This window comes from Callorhinus ursinus, unplaced genomic scaffold (genome assembly GCF_003265705.2).
Source record: "Callorhinus ursinus isolate GAN/ISIS: 27379988/994484 unplaced genomic scaffold, GSC_fseal_2.0 scaffold4, whole genome shotgun sequence".
Taxonomy (NCBI): Eukaryota; Metazoa; Chordata; class Mammalia; order Carnivora; family Otariidae; genus Callorhinus; species Callorhinus ursinus.
Genome location: NW_027397066.1, coordinates 47,085,989 through 47,102,218, shown reverse-complemented (window position 1 = coordinate 47,102,218; position 16,230 = coordinate 47,085,989). Strand labels below are relative to the sequence as shown.

At 35.9% G+C, this 16,230-nt stretch overlaps 1 pseudogene; it reads right to left on the bottom strand.

Moving 5' to 3' along the window:
• Nucleotides 1–215: 215 nt before the first annotated feature.
• Nucleotides 216–604, bottom strand: LOC112835636 (mitochondrial fission 1 protein pseudogene; annotated as a pseudogene).
• Between the last annotated feature and the right edge of the window lie 15,626 nt (nt 605–16,230).

Genomic DNA, 16,230 nt, shown 5'->3' with positions numbered 1-16,230 from the left:
CAATCTAAAGCCCAATTTTATTTACACTCATTCCAAAGCTCATGGTTTGGGGCTATGGGATACCTCTTAGGGAGAGGAGTCTGAAGGCCGGAGAACAGTGATAGGGTTCAGGAGAAGAAAGAGACAGAAGGATGGATGATGGGTCCACTGCCCTCTTCAGGTGTTCTCCAGGGGCTCGTACATATCCCTGGGCAGAGGAGGAGGTACAGTCTCATTTAGGATTTGCACTTGGATACGGCAAGTCCAGTGAGTCCAGCCAAGCCCGTCCCATCCAGAGTCATGCCTTCAGCAATGGCCATGCCCAGTTGTCCATCTTTTTTCAGGGCCTTGTCGTTCTGGAGCTGTGTCTGCAGCAGTCCCCGCACATACTTGAGCGCCTTCTTCTATTCTTTGAGCAGGGAGTTCCCCACTGCCAGGTAGAAGACATAATCCTGCTGCTCCTCCAGCTGTGCAGTGCCTTTACAGATGTCCTCATTGTACTTACTTTGCACCAGGCACACTCAAACTGCATGTTCTTGGACATGGAGCCTGCTGCCTTCTCAAACTTCAGCAGAAACTTCAGCAGGCCATCCACAGACATCAGCTTGTTCAGCACAGCCTCCATGGTCCCTGTCCCCATAATTCTCACACCTAGGTCGCTACTGTGCTGCCGTCTCCATGACTCAATAGTTTTCAATTGGATTCAGCTGAGTCAGAATCCAACCCAACAATATATCTGTTTACTGCAAAATATAACAGGCATTTTTCTAATATGTTAGAATTATTGTCTCCAACGTCTGTTATATAGTAATGCATGAATTTTGAAGAATGTTTAGTTTGTTTAGATGCAGTAATTTTCAAGCAAGGATGGCATCAATCGCTTAAAGGGCATTTGGGAAAGATTGGAAGCATTTTTGTTCTATACTTGCAAGTATATGTAGTAAGCTTTTGAGGACACGGTCAGGAACAGTAATCTTTTTATAATAAGAGGGACATTATTATATAAAAAATAATCTCACACAAAATGCCAAAAACTTTCCTATGAGAAATGCTAATATGCAGTATGCTTTTTTTTTTTTTAGAAGTGTTGTGTCAAGCAAATGACAAGAGTGAGAATAAAATATGAAACATCTCCATAGAGCTATCATACATGAGAAACTGTCAAGAAGAGATAACAGGGGAAAAATTGCAAGTTCTAAGTAGAGATAGTATGATGTGGAACTGCCTGGAAAGTGAAATGAAAGAAAGTTGAAGATCAATGACTTATTATGAAATGCAAATTTTTTCTGTAAAGAGGGGAAGTTAAATGACTCTAAGCTATAATACTTAACACATAGTAATCCCTTAATAGTTGTGCATTAATGATAATGGTTATGGTTGGAATTGAAGATAAATATTAAAATCCACAAGGATATGTGAAGTAATGTAGTCTACCTTTAAATGTCATATGAAAAATGCTTCTTGGAAATTTTTACAATGGGATTGTACCTTGAAAAGTCTTTAAGGAGTTGATGCATCCCTTGGGTTAACAGAATTTATCTAACTATTGAGATTGCTTGAAAAGAAAGTAGCCTTGCCTTATTGTACCTAAACATGAAGGTTATTAGCTGCAACAGCAACTGTGGAGAATAAGTAGAGCAGGAATACCAATGTAATTAATCAAGGACTTTCGGTTGGTTGGTTATCTTAGATTTTTTTTTCCCCATACTTTCCTTATCTGCCCCTACTGCATAGTCACTCATGGGTTCCCATTTATCCCTTCTCCCAGAGAACAACCTGATAAAGATCTTAAATCTCAGTTTGTTGGAAACGTGAGCTATTTTCCAAACTTGGTGCAGCTTTTTATTAGGAACATCTTTAAAGTTTTGTGGAAATGGATATTGACATTCTGTAAGCCAGTGTTCCTCAGCCACCAAACTTCTTTAACTGCTGTACCATGCTTGCTTTACCAAATACTGGATAGCATATCAGGACTGACTAATAAATCTTAGAAAACATCAGAAAATGATAATATCCTTTATAATCATGAAGACTGAGAAATATATGCATAATCCTTTGGGTTTTTTTTTTTATAATCAAGCTAGGGAATGTTCAACGATGTAGGGAAGTGCAGAAATAAAAGGTTATATGTAACATATGTCTTTAACATACACAGAAACCATTTATCTACAGAAGATAGATTTACTAGTGATAAAATTTCAGAGGGGTAATAAATAAAATTCCTTTTTGAGAAAAAACAAGTATTAACTGCTCCTGTTTTGGTATTAAGGGAGAAATATATTTTTAAAATCAATATTGAATTTTTTGGGCAAAATCTATTTCTAGGAAAAGAGCATTGATCTTTTAATTGAAGGACTGGACTTAATCTTGAGCCCTAAAGACAGAATATTCTCTTTATTTAAAGTAAATGATGTATCATTTTTTTTTAACTAAAGTAAATGATGTATCATAAAGTTAATGGCTTTCCTATTGGGAAAACCTTCCTGTGTCTCTGTGATGCAGTAATGGTCACAAGTAGAGTTTAGTGGACTAAGGACAGCATATAATTCCAAAATACTACCATTTTTTCCCTAATTTTAGATTAAAATATTCTATATAGGAACAGAACTTCAAGCACTTGTTCTAACAATGCCTATTTTTGCCTGGCACAAAACATACAACAGAATGTTCTATAGGCTGAAATCAGACTAGAAATCTGATCCTAATGAACAACATATAGAGAAAAAAAAAAAAAAACAACCAAAGTCCTATTCTGTTAATTTATATAAACCTTACATACAAGACATTCTTGGAGTTGAATTTTAACTAATAAAATGTTTTATTTTTCCTTTAACATAATCTTTGCCTCAACTATAATTGCTTATTTAAACAGACATATTCATAGATAATATCAAACTAGAGAGGCATACCTGGACTTGTATTTTCTTTTTTTTTTTTTTTTAAGATTTTATTTATTTATTTGAGAGAGAGAGAGAATGAGAGATAGAGAGCACGAGAGGGAAGAGGGTCAGAGGGAGAAGCAGACTCCCCGCTGAGCAGGGAGCCCGATGCGGGACTCGATCCTGGGACTCCAGGATCATGACCTGAGCCGAAGACAGTCGCTTAACCAACTGAGCCACCCAGGCGCCCTGGACTTGTATTTTCTAAGCCCACACATTTGATCTACAGTAGTAAAAATCCAGTCCCAATATAGTTACAAACCATTGAAATAAAAATACAAGATCCAAATTTATAAAAGCACTAAAAATTTAAGCCATCCCCTTGGTGATGCAGTACCTGCTAGTTTACACAGGAAATGCCGCTCAATTTATTTCTCAATGTCTTATTTTTTTTTTCAGGTTCATTATTGAAGATCCATCCATCTTCATCTTCTAAGCCTAAAGCAGATTGAGACAGACAAAGAGAGGTACAAATAAAATTAAGAGTTTTAGTATTGATGTATTAATAAATGAGGGTCGAGAATTTGGCTTACTTAAATTTGTGGCCACAATGTGCTTCCTAATAATTCAACCCAAATACCTATGATGACTCAAAATTTCAAGGCTGTTATTTGCAAGGAGCAGAGCATGCCACTGTTAGTTTATGTTGTGATGCAAAAGCACACTTGATCACCTTCTTTCTCTGGTAATGTGAAGAATATAAAGTGCCCACCATGAACATCTAAGTGAGAAATACAAGAGAAATACAAGAAATAAAAGAGACCTTAATCATGAAGTATTGAAAATGCTATATTGGGCTACAGAATAAAATGTATTTATTAATATAAATATATTAATATTTATATTAATATAAATATTAATATAAATATTGTTAGGGCACCATTATATACCAGCTGCTGTTTTTTTTTTGTTTTTTTTTTGTCTTGAGATGGAGCAGTAAACTGGGCAAAAATCCCTACACTCATTCAGTTTATATTCTGGTGACAGAAAGGTATATATTGCATACATAAAACAAAGCTTGTGTATGACAAGTGTCAAGGAGAAAAACATGAAGTTTTGTATGCTATGTGATATCTCCAAGGAGAGCCTGAAGTTATTGCCACCATGGCCATGGAAACTCTGAGAAAATGATCTTTGAGGGTAAGCATTTAAGAAAGTGGTGGGGGAATAAGCCCTATTGATATCTGGAAATAGCCAGTATAAAGGCTCTGGAGAAGCAGCTTGCATGTTGCCAGAAATTGGGAGGAGGCAAGTGTAGAAGGATAAATTGTTAGTTCTATTGTTTTTGGACATATCTCTTAATTCCTACAGCACCTTAGAGGACAACAGAAGAACTGGATTTTCGCTGAATAAGAAAGGAAATAGCTAAATGGTAAGCAGGGAAATAACATGGCCTAACTTACATTTTAATAGAATGAATTCAACTGCTATGTTGCTAATAAACTAAAGAAGCATCAGGATGGAAGCACAGAGACAATTAGGAGACACCAAAAAATCTATGAGAGACATATTGGTGGCTTGAAACAGAGGGGTAGCAATAGAGGTGTTGAAAAGTAGCTATATTCTTTATATAAGTCCAACAGCATTAACTGGAAGATACTTGTTTTTGAGAAAAAAGGAAAGAGAAATATATCTTTTTTAATTGAATGAGGGAGTAGCCATGGGAAATAATGCAAGAAGAACAGAATTGATTGGAGATTAAGAGAGGATAAAATAACATTTTTTTTTAGAAAAGTTTTTTTTTAAGATGTTATTTATTTATTTGACAGAGAGAGACACAGCAAAAGAGGGAACACAAGCAGAGGGAGTGGGAGAGGAAGAAACAGGTTTCCAGCAGAGTGGGGAGCCCGATGTGAGGCTTGATCCCAGGACCCTGGGATCATGACTTGAGCCGAAGGCAGATGCTTAACGACTGAGCCACTCAAGCACCCCAGAAAAGTTTTAGAAGCCTACTAGACACATGTAAAATGTTCAAGTAGTCAGTTGGGTATGTAACTCTAGAGTTAAGATGCCTTGCTAAGTAATATAAATTTAGGAATCATCAAAAAAGATGCTAACTGATGACATCATTTAGGGAATTAGCATAGATATCAAGATTAAAAGACCAAAAACAAGTCTGGAGAACCCCAGTGTTAATAGAATGTGTAAATAAGAGTGACTCTGCAAAGGAGTCTGAGAAAATGCAACCCTAAGAAATGACACAAATTTAGAGTCCTGGAAGTCCTGTGCAGAATATGTTTTGATAAGAACATTATACTACGTTCAAGCAAGATAAGGATTGAAATTAACTGCTATATTTAATAAATGAAGACATTTGTTAAGAGTCATTTTGGGGTATGGTTGTGGTTGCAAAAGTTATTTAAGTAAGTTCAAAGAGAAAACAAGATAAATTTGAAGCATAATCAAAACAACAGAAACTTCTCCCCACAGCCCCAACCGCCAAGCTAACTAACAAAGTTTAAATAACAAGAAAGAACACTTCTGGAGATCAAAGACCTGTACACTGAAAACTGTATCATCTTCAGTTTTTTTTTTAATCAATGACATAAAGAAATAAAGATACTCAGTGAACATGGACTGGAAGAATATTGTTAAAACGTCCATGTTACCCAAAGCAATATACAGATTCAATGCAATCCCTACCAAAATCCACAGAAACAGAACAATCCTAAAATTTGTGTGGAACTACACAAGAACCTAAATAGCCAAACCAATGTTGAAAAAGAACAAATCTGAAGGCATTATTCACTAATTTAAAACTATACTACAAAGCTACAGTAGTCAAAACCATATGGGACTGGCATATAAAAACAGACAGATCATTGGAACAGAATAGATATCCCAGAAATAAACATGCATATATGTCAATTTATGATCAAAAATAACCAAGGATATATAATGGGGAAAGGATGGTCTCTTCAATAAATGGTGTGGAGAAAACTCGACAGTCACATAGTAAAGAATGAAACTGAACCATCTTTCACCATACACAAAAATTAATTCAAAATGGATTAAAGACTTGAAAATAAGAACTGAAACCATAAAACTTTTAAAAGAAAACATAGGTGGTCATCTTGCAAGAAAATGGGCTCTTCAATACTATAAGTACAAAAAAAAGAATTGACATTTAGTGAGCTTTGAAAGAGGACCTAAAATCTGAGATAAAAGTGCAGCCAGCCAACTTTTTGATAGAAGACTAATGAGACCCTTAACAGAGGACCCAGCTAAAAATACTCAGACTCTTGACCGAAAGACAGTATGAGATAATGGTGGTTTTTTGTTTGTTTTATGCAACTGTGGCAATTTGTTATTTATCAAAGGAATAGGAATAAAATATAGAGGAGTTTAAATTTGAGTGAATGTATATATTCAAGGAAATGAAGTACTTCATTAGATGTGCTATGAAAAATGCAATCTTACAAAAACTCTTGGTTTGTCAGTTTGCTCATACATTTGGTAGTTTCCTTTTGCTTTTACAACCTAACTTTACTATATTGACTTTACAAAAACTATCTAGAGGGACACATTAACAAATCCAGATGTCTATAATGGCCAGTAACTTATGAAGTGGACAAGCATGAAAGCTTTATGCAACTGACAGGATTCATAATGGGTTGTTATAGTCTTATCCAATTAAAAAATATCTCTTGGTTGTTTGAATATCAACTAAATGGAATAAGTAAGCAGTTGCAGAGAATGACACAAAATGAAAGAATAGTAAAGAGAAAGAACAATCAAATCTGTGAGGAAGCAGAAGCCTTGAAGTGTAAGTGTGCTATAGAGATTAATAGAATACAAAGAAGAAGAAATATATAATAATAAACAGTAAAAGAACTAGGTCATGAATAGAGCAACTTGTTACTGTTGGGGCATTAGAACTGCTTTCATATTCAAAAATTATCCATAACATGCCAAACACTATAGAAAATTCAAGTTAAGAAGCCTAGCTTGAGGTTTCTTAAACATTTCTTTGTGCAGTCATTCAGTGAATCCCCTTTAACATAGCCGGTAATTTGTTTTTTGCAATTCAATAGAATACAACTAAACACAAATTAAACTATGGGTGAAAAGGGCAAACTAGATGATTAAGCAATTAACACAAGCAAAAACAGAATATAAATTAATACATCGAATCCAGTCCTTTGTAAAAAAGGCAAATTTAAGCAAGCATGAGAACATATTAAAGTTTCAAATTAGCAAAGATGTAAAAAATATAGTATTAAATTTTAGTAGGTGTGTGATTAGGTGGTTGACCTTTATAATTCTTTGGGTTATAAATTACCAAAATAATTCCACATTTGACCTAGAAATTCAAAATAAATGAATTGATACAAAGGGCTGCACACTCTAAGTCCTCATAGGCAGGTCAAAGAGTATGGATAGAGTGCTAGGGATATGGCAATAGGGAATAGTGGAAATGTCATTAATGAATCCTGACTAAAGGAATTTAAATTCAATTATGATATTTTTGGAATGATGTCAGTGAATGGCAAAGTTAGGACCTCAAAAATTCTTGTCATCTGTAAAAACAGCAAGAACACTAGAAAGAAATTTGTTAGAGTCACCTTTTTAGAACTCTGGAAATTAACCAAAGACTTGCCATTATCTGAGGCTCACTGATTGCAGGAAAACTGCTGAAGCTAGTTTTCAAAAGGAAATTATGTCATTCAAAGAAATAGGATATTATTTCCCATATATGGGGAAAAAAAGGAGTCAATATAAACTGTCTCTGAGAAAGCCCAGATGTTTTATTTAATAGACAAAGATTTAAACCAACTATTTTGATAATATCCAAAGATTAGAAGGAAATAGTCTAAAGATTTAAGGCAGATATGGGAGTAATATTTCAGCAAATAGAGAATATTATAGAAAAGAGAAATTATAAAACAAAAGAAATTCTAAGGTTGAAAACTATAATAACTAAAATTTAAAATTTCATTAGATGTCACAGTAGCAATTTTTCATAGGTAGAGGGAAGAATCAGCCAACTTGAAGAGTCAATTGAGATTATTCTGTCTGCAAGAAGAAAAGATGATGGAGGAGTAGGGGACCCTACTCAAACTGGTCCCCTAATTGAGCTGGATATCTACCAGACCACTCTGAGCCCACGAATTCAGCCTGAGATGTAAGAAGATAGATCTGGACCTCCAAAAACAGAATATCGCAGGCAGTTGGTTTCGAGGTACAAAGAAGGGAGCTGTGATTCTGTGGGCAGATATCAGAGGATAAACGGCATTGGGAGGGAGCCTGGCTGTGGGGATGCTGCACCGCTGGTGAGCGACAGACTCACAGACCAGTAGCAGCGGGGAAAGGACCTTATTGCAGACCCCAGGATGGAAACCCAGAGCATCCGGCTGGCACGTGTGAACTGGGAGCTGCTGGCAGTTTTAGAAGCACAAAGGGCAGAGACGTGCCCCGACCTGGAGGCTGGACAGAGAGCGCTGCGGAGGGGCGCACAACCAGGACGCTGCAGTTTATAGAAGCACAGACAGAAATGGAGACAATGTGGCCTGGAAAGCTCACTGAAGAACAGACTGTCATCTCTCTGCTCTGAGGCAGAGGGTTGGAAATGGTCCCTTTTGCTCTGACTCTTGGAAGAGACATGGAAAGCCGCCAGAGAACAAATCCCCAATAAACTGATTCCAACTGAGCCCATCCCCCACCACAGGGGGAAGGGCAACTCTGCCCAAACAGGGTTGCCTGAGTAACAGCATGGCAGGGCCCTCCCCCAGAAGACCCGCTGGGAAAACAAGAGGCCAGCAACCCTAAGGTCCCTAGAAAACAGGTGATTCCTGTTTGGGTTCTGGTCAATAATTTGGACTCTATACATTCCCTCAAACACCCATCAACAGAATGACAAGGAGGAGGAACCCCCAAATTAGAAAAGACTCAGATTATGATTTACGCCACAGATTTACAAATGGATGCAGATATAACCAAGATGTTGGAAATGGAATTCAGTCTAGAAATTGTGAAGACAATAGCTAGAATGGAGAAATCAATTAATGGCAGCATAGAGTCTCTAAGGGCAGAAATGAAAGCTGAATTGGCAGAACTTAAAAATGCTATCAGTGAGATCCAGTCTAATCTAAATAATCTAACACATAGGGTAAGTGAGGCAGAAGAATGAATAAGTGACCTGGAAGACAATTTAATAGATAAAAAGGGAAAAGAGGAGGCCAGGGAAAAACAACTCAGAATCCATGAAAACAGAATCAGAGAAGTAAGTGACAACATGAAGTGTTCCAATGTCAGAATTATTGGAATCCTGGAGGAAGTCGAGAGAGAGGACTAGAAGATGTATTTGAGCAAATTGTAGCTGAGAACTTCCCTAATCTGGGGAATGAAACAAACATTTGTGTCCTAGAGGCAGAGAGGGCCCCTCCCAAGATCAAGGAAAACAGGCCAACACCCCGGCATGTAATAATAAAACTTGCAAATCTTAGAACCAAGGAAACCACCTTAAGGGCAGTTAGGGGGAAGAGATTCCTTATGTACAGAGGGAGGAACATCAGAATAATGTCAGACCTATCCACAGAGACCTGGCAAGCCAGAAAGGGCTAGCAAGACATATTCAGGGCACTAAACGAGAAGAACATGCAGCCAAGAATACTTTATTCGGCAAGGCTCTCATTTAGAATGGATGGAGAGATGCAGAGCTTCCAAGACTGGCAGAAACTGAAAGAATATGTGACCACTAAGCCAGCCCTACAATAAATATTAAGGGGGGTTCTATAAAGGAAAAAGACCCCAAGAGTGATATACAACAGAAATTTACAGGGGCAATCTATAAAAACAACATCTTCACAGGCATCATCATGACAATTAATTCATATCTTTCAATAATCACTCTCAACGTGAATGGCCTAAATGCTCCCATAAAACGGCACAGGGTTGCAGATTGGATAAAAAGACAGGACCCATCCATATGCTATCTACAAGAGACTCATTTTGAACCTAAAGATACATCCAGACTAAAAGTGAAGGGATGGAGATCCATCTTCCATGCCAGCGGACCTCAAAAGAAAGCTGGGGTAGCAATTCTTATATCAAACAAATTAGATTTTAAACTAAAGTCTGTAGTTAGAGACAGAGAAGGACACTATAATCCAACAAGAAGATGTAACAATTGTAAATATCTATGCCCCCAACATGGGAGCAACCATCTACATAAGCCAACTGTTAACATATCGTTATCAATATGACTCTTTATTTTGGTTAATTGTAGGAGACCTCAATACTCCACTCTCAGCAATAGACAGATCATCTAAGCAGAAAATCAACAAGTAAACAAGAGCTTTGAATGATACACTGGACCAGATGGACCTCATAGATATATACAGAACATTCTACCCTAAAACAACAGAATACTCATTCTTCTCAAGCACATGGAACTTTTTCCAGAATAGACCACATACTGGGTCACAAATCAGGTGTCAACTGATACCAAAAGATTGAGATTATTCCCTGCATATTCTCAGACCACAATGCTTTAAAACTGGAACTCCATCACAAGAAAAAATTTGGCAGAAATTCAAACACTTGGAAGCTAAAGACCACTCTGCTCAAGAATGTTTGGGTCAACCAGGAAATCAAAGAAGAACTTAAACAATTCATGGAAACCAATGAGAAGGAAAACACATCAGTCCAAAACCTATGGGATACTGCAAAGGCGGTCCTAAGGGGGAAATACATAACCATCCAAGCCTCAGTCAAAAAAATAGAAAAATCCCGAATTCACCAACTAACTCTACACCTTAAAGAACTAGAGAAAAAGCAACAAATGATGCCTAAGCCATGCAATAGAAGAGAAATAAGATTAGAGCAGAGATCAATGAATTAGAAACCAGAAACACAGTAGATCAGAGCAACAAAACTAGAAGCTGGTTCTTTGAAAGAATAAGATCGATAAACCACTGGCCAGACTTATCCAAAAGAGGAGAGAAAGACCCCAAATTAATAAAATGAATTAAAGGGGAGAAATCACGACTAACACCAAGGAAATAGAAACAATTATTAGAAATTATTAACTACATGCCAATAAACTGAGCAATCTGGATGAAATGGATGCCTTCCTAGAAACCTATAAGATGCCTAGACTGAAACAGGAAGAAATTGACAACCTGAATAGGCCGATAACTAGTAATGAGATTGAAGCAGTGATCAAAAACCTCCCAAAAAAACAAGAGTCCGGGGCCTGATGGATTCCCTGGGAAATTCTACCAAACATTCAAAGAAGAAATAATACCTATTCTACTGAAGCTGTTTCAAAAAAATAGAAACAGAAGGAAAACTTCCAAACTCATTATTTGAGGCCAGCATTACCTTAATCCTCAAACCAGGCAAAGACCCCATCAAAAAGGAGAATTTCAGACCAATATCCCTGATGAATATGGATTCCAAAATCATCAACAAAATCCTAGCTAATAGGATCCAACAATACATTAAAAGGATCATCCACCACGACCAAGTGGGATTTATCCCTTGGATGCAAGGGTGGTTTAGCATTCGAAAATTAATCAATGTGATAGATCACATTAATAAGAGGAGGGAGAAGAACCATATGGTCCTCTCAATTGATGCAGAAAAAACATTTGACAAAATACAACATCATTTCCTGATTAAAACTCTTCAGAGTATAGGGATAGAGGGAACATTCCTCAAGTTCATAAAATCCATCTATGAAAAACCCACAGCGAATATCATCCTCAATGGGGAAAAGCTGAGAGCCTTTCCCTTAAGATCAAGAACACGTCAAAGATGCACACTCTTGCCACTATTGTTCAACATAGTACTAGAAGTCCTAGCAACAGCAATCAGACAACAAAAAGAAATACAAGCATTCAAATTGGCAAAGAAGAAGTCAAACTCTCTCTTTTTGCAGATGACATGATACTTTATGTGGAAAACACAAAAGACTCCACCCCCAAATTACTAGAACTCATACAGCAATACAGTAATGTGGCAGGATACAAAATCAATGCACAGAAATCAGTTGATTTCTTATACACTGACAACCATAGAAAGAGAAATTAGAGAAATAATTCCATTTACAATAGCACCAAAAACCATAAGATACCTCGGAATAAACCTAACCAAAGAGGTAAAGGATCTATACTCTAGGAACTATAGAACACTCATGAAAGAAATTGAAGAAGACACAAAAAGATGGAAAAATATTCCATGCTCATGGATTGGAAGAATAAACATTGCTAAAATGCCTATGCTACCCAGAGCAATCTATACCTTCAGTTCCATCCCAATCAAAATTCCAGTGATATTTTTCAAAGTGCTGGAACAAAGAATCCCAAAATTTGTATGGAATCAAAAAAGACCCCGAATCGCAAGGAAATGTTGAAAAAGAAAAAGCTGGTGGCATCACGTTGCCCGATTTCAAGCTATATTACAAAGCTGTGATCCCCAAGACAGCATGGTACTGGCACAAAAACAGAATATAGACCATTGGAACAAAATAGAGAACCCAGATATGGACCCTCAACTCTTTGGTCAAATAATCTTTGACAAAGCAGGAAAAAACATGCAATGGAAAAAAGACAGTCTCTTCAATAAATGGTGCTGGGAAAACTGGACAGCCACATGCAGAAGAATAACACCATAAACAAAGATAAACTCAAAATGGATGAAAGACCTCAATGTGAGACAGGAGTCCATCAAAATCCTAGAGGAGAACATAAGCAGTAACCTCTTTGATATCGGCCATAGCAACTTCTTTCAAGATACATCTCCAAAAGCTAGTGAAACAAAAGCAAAAAAGAACTTTTAGGACTTCATCAAGATAAAGAGCTTCTGCACAGCAAAGGAAACAGTCAACAAAACAAAGAGGCAACCCACAGAATGGGAGAAGATATTTGCAAATGACACTACAGATAAAGGGCTGGTATCCAAGATCTATAAAGAACTTCTCAAATTCAACACCCAAAAAACAATCAAGTCAAAAATGGGTAGAAGACATGAAAAGTCACTTCTCTGAAGAAGACATACAAATGGCTAACAGACATGAAAAAATGTTCATCATCATTAGCCATCAGGGAAATTCAAATCAAAACCACATTGAGATACCACCTTACACCAGTGAGAATGGCAAAAATGGACATGGAAAGAAACAACAAATGTTGGAGAGGTTGTTGAGAAAGGGGAACCCTCTTACACTGTTGGTGGGAATGCAAGTTGGTACAGCCACTTTGGAAAACAGTGTGGAGGTTCCTCAAAAAATTTAAAAATAGAGCTACCCCATTAGCCAGCAATTGCCCTCTTGGGTATTTACCCCAAAAACATAGATGTAGTGAAAAGAAGGGCCATATGCACCCCAATGTTCATAGCAGCAATGTCCGCAATAGCCAAACTGTGGAAAGAGCTGAGATGCCCTTCAACAGATGAATGGATAAAGAAGATGTGGTCCATATATACAATGGAATATGACTCAGCCATCAGAAAGGATGAATACCCAACTTTTACATCAACATGGATGGGACTGGAGGAGATTATGCTAAGTGAAATAAGTCAAGCAGAGAAAGTCAATTATCCTATGGTTTCACTTATTTGTGGAACATAAGGAATAGCAGCGAGGACATTAGGAGAAGGAAGGGAAAAATGAAGGGGGGTGGAAATCAGAGGGAGAGATGAACCATGAGAGACTATGGACTCTGAGAAATGAACAGGGTTTTAGAGGGGAGAGGGGAGGGGGGGATTGGTTAGCCTGGTGATGGGTATTAAGGAGGGTAAGTACTGCATGGAGCACTGGGTGTTATACAAAAACAATGGATCGTGGATCACCACAATGAGAGTTCTAGAAAGAGGAGAAAGGGATGGACAAAAAAAATTTGAAAAAAAAAAGATTCTGAAAATTTACAAAATTTAGTGACAAATATTAATATATGCATCTATAATATTCAGTGACCTATGATTTGGATAAATTCAAAGAGATCTGTAGCTAGATACTTTATAATCAAACTGTCAAAAGACAGGACATAGGATCTTGAAAGCACAGAGAAGTGACTCATCATATTCAGGGGCTCCTCAATAAGATTTACAACTCATTTCTCATCAGAAATTATGGAAGCCAGAGGCAGTGAGATTACATATTCAAAATTTTGAAAGAAAAAAAAACCTGTTAACTAAGAATTCTATATTCACACAAATTATTTTTTAAATGAGGAAGCAATTAAGACCCACCAAGACAAAAGCTAAGAGAAATAGCCCCTGAATCTTCTGTATAAGATATAATACAGAGGCTTCTTTTGGCTGAAACATAAAGACACTAGACACTATCCCAAATTCACTTAAATAAACTAATAAAGGTAACTAAACAGGTAAATAAATGATAATGTAATTAATTTTTTTGTAACTGGTTTTTCTTCCTATCTGATTTAAAAGACAACTGCATAAAGCAATAATCAGAGCTATTTTATGGAAATATAATGTATAAAGATGTAATATATATAAACATAAAAGTATAAAGGAAAGAAGAGGGAATGAAGCTGTATTGAAATAGATTTTTGTGCACTATTGAAATTTAGTTGCTGTTAATCTAAACCAGATTGTAATCATTTTAAGCAATCACTAAGCACACACAAAATATATAGTAAAATAAATGACAATTGTGTTAAATTGGTATACTAGAAAATATCAATTTATCAAAAAAGACAGTAATGGAGGAATAAAGAAACAGAAAAATATGTAAGGTATATAAAAGTCAATAACAAAATGACAGACATAAATTCTACCTGTGTCCTGTGAATGGATTAAACAATGCAATTAAAAGACAGATTGGCACACCATTCCAGAGCAGAATACATACTCATTTTAAGTGCACTTGGAACATTCACCAAGATAGACATTGTGAGGCCAAAAAAAATTTTCAATAAATTTAAAAGGATATAAATCATACAAAACATGTTCTCTCACCACTAATGAATGAAGTTGGAAGATAATTTGAGAAAGTCAAAATAATGTGAAATTTAAGCAACAATTTAACCAATGCATCCAAGAATAAATCACAAAGAAAATTAGAAAATAAATGTAAATAAGTGAAAACAAAAACAACATTTATAAGATGCAGTTAACTTTGTGCTTGCAGAAAAAAATTATAGTTCTAAATACATAAGAATGTTTTCAAATAATGTAGTTTCCACATAAACTAGAAAAATTGGTAAGTATTGGGGCAGAAATGTATTATACAATAGAAATTAAAAAAAAATCAATTGACAAAACTGACAAACCAAGCAAAGATGTGAGAAGAGAATTTCCTAAACTCACAAATTAAGTAAAGGAGGTTACTGAAATAAAAAGTATTGTTAGAGAATATTATGAACAATTATATGCTAAAAATCATATTACTTAGATAAAATGGATAGATTCTTAGAGACAAAAACTACAGAAATTGACTCAAAGTAGAAAATCTGAATAGAACTACAGGAAGTACAGAAATTGAATTAATAATCAAAATACTTCCCACAAAGAAAATCTGTTAACCAGGTTTCTTCTCTAGCAAATTCTAACAAATATTTAATAATATTAATCCTTCACAAATAATTACAAAGAATCAAGAGAATACCATGGTATAAATATCACTCTGTTACTAAAACCAGATAAAGACATTATAAAGAAAACTACAGACCAATATATCTTATGAATATAAACACAAAAATCCTCAAAATAGCAAACCAAATTCAATAACACATAAAGGAGTTTTTCAACATGACTTACTGGGATTTATCTAAGTAATACTAGGGTAGTTCAACACACAAAAAGTAATCATTGTACTATACATACTGACTAATATAGTAAAAAAAATACATGATCATCTCATTTGGTAAAGAAAAAGCATTTAACAAAATCCAGTTCTCTTTGATGATTAAACACACACACCCCAGCTAGGTAAATAAAGGAACATTCTCAACCTAATAGAGGTCATCTATAAAAAACAAACAACACAGTCATAATGATGAAAGACTGTAAGCTTTCCCTCTTTAATTTGAAAGAAGCAGAGATATCTGCTATCACTACCATACTCAAGATTGTACTGAAGATTCTAGCCAGGCAATTGGAAAGGAAAAGAAAAAAAGGTTGAAAAGGAAAAAGTAGAATTATGTCTTTTTGCAGATTACATGATATCGTATATTGAAATTGTTAAGAAATTCACATAAATACACATAATTAGAGCTAATAAATTCTGCAAGGTCAAAAGATACAAGATATAAAACTTAATTGTATTTCTGGGGCACCTGGATAGCTCAGTTGGTTAAGCATCCAACTCTTGGTTTTTGGCTCAGGTCATGATCTCGGGGTCCTG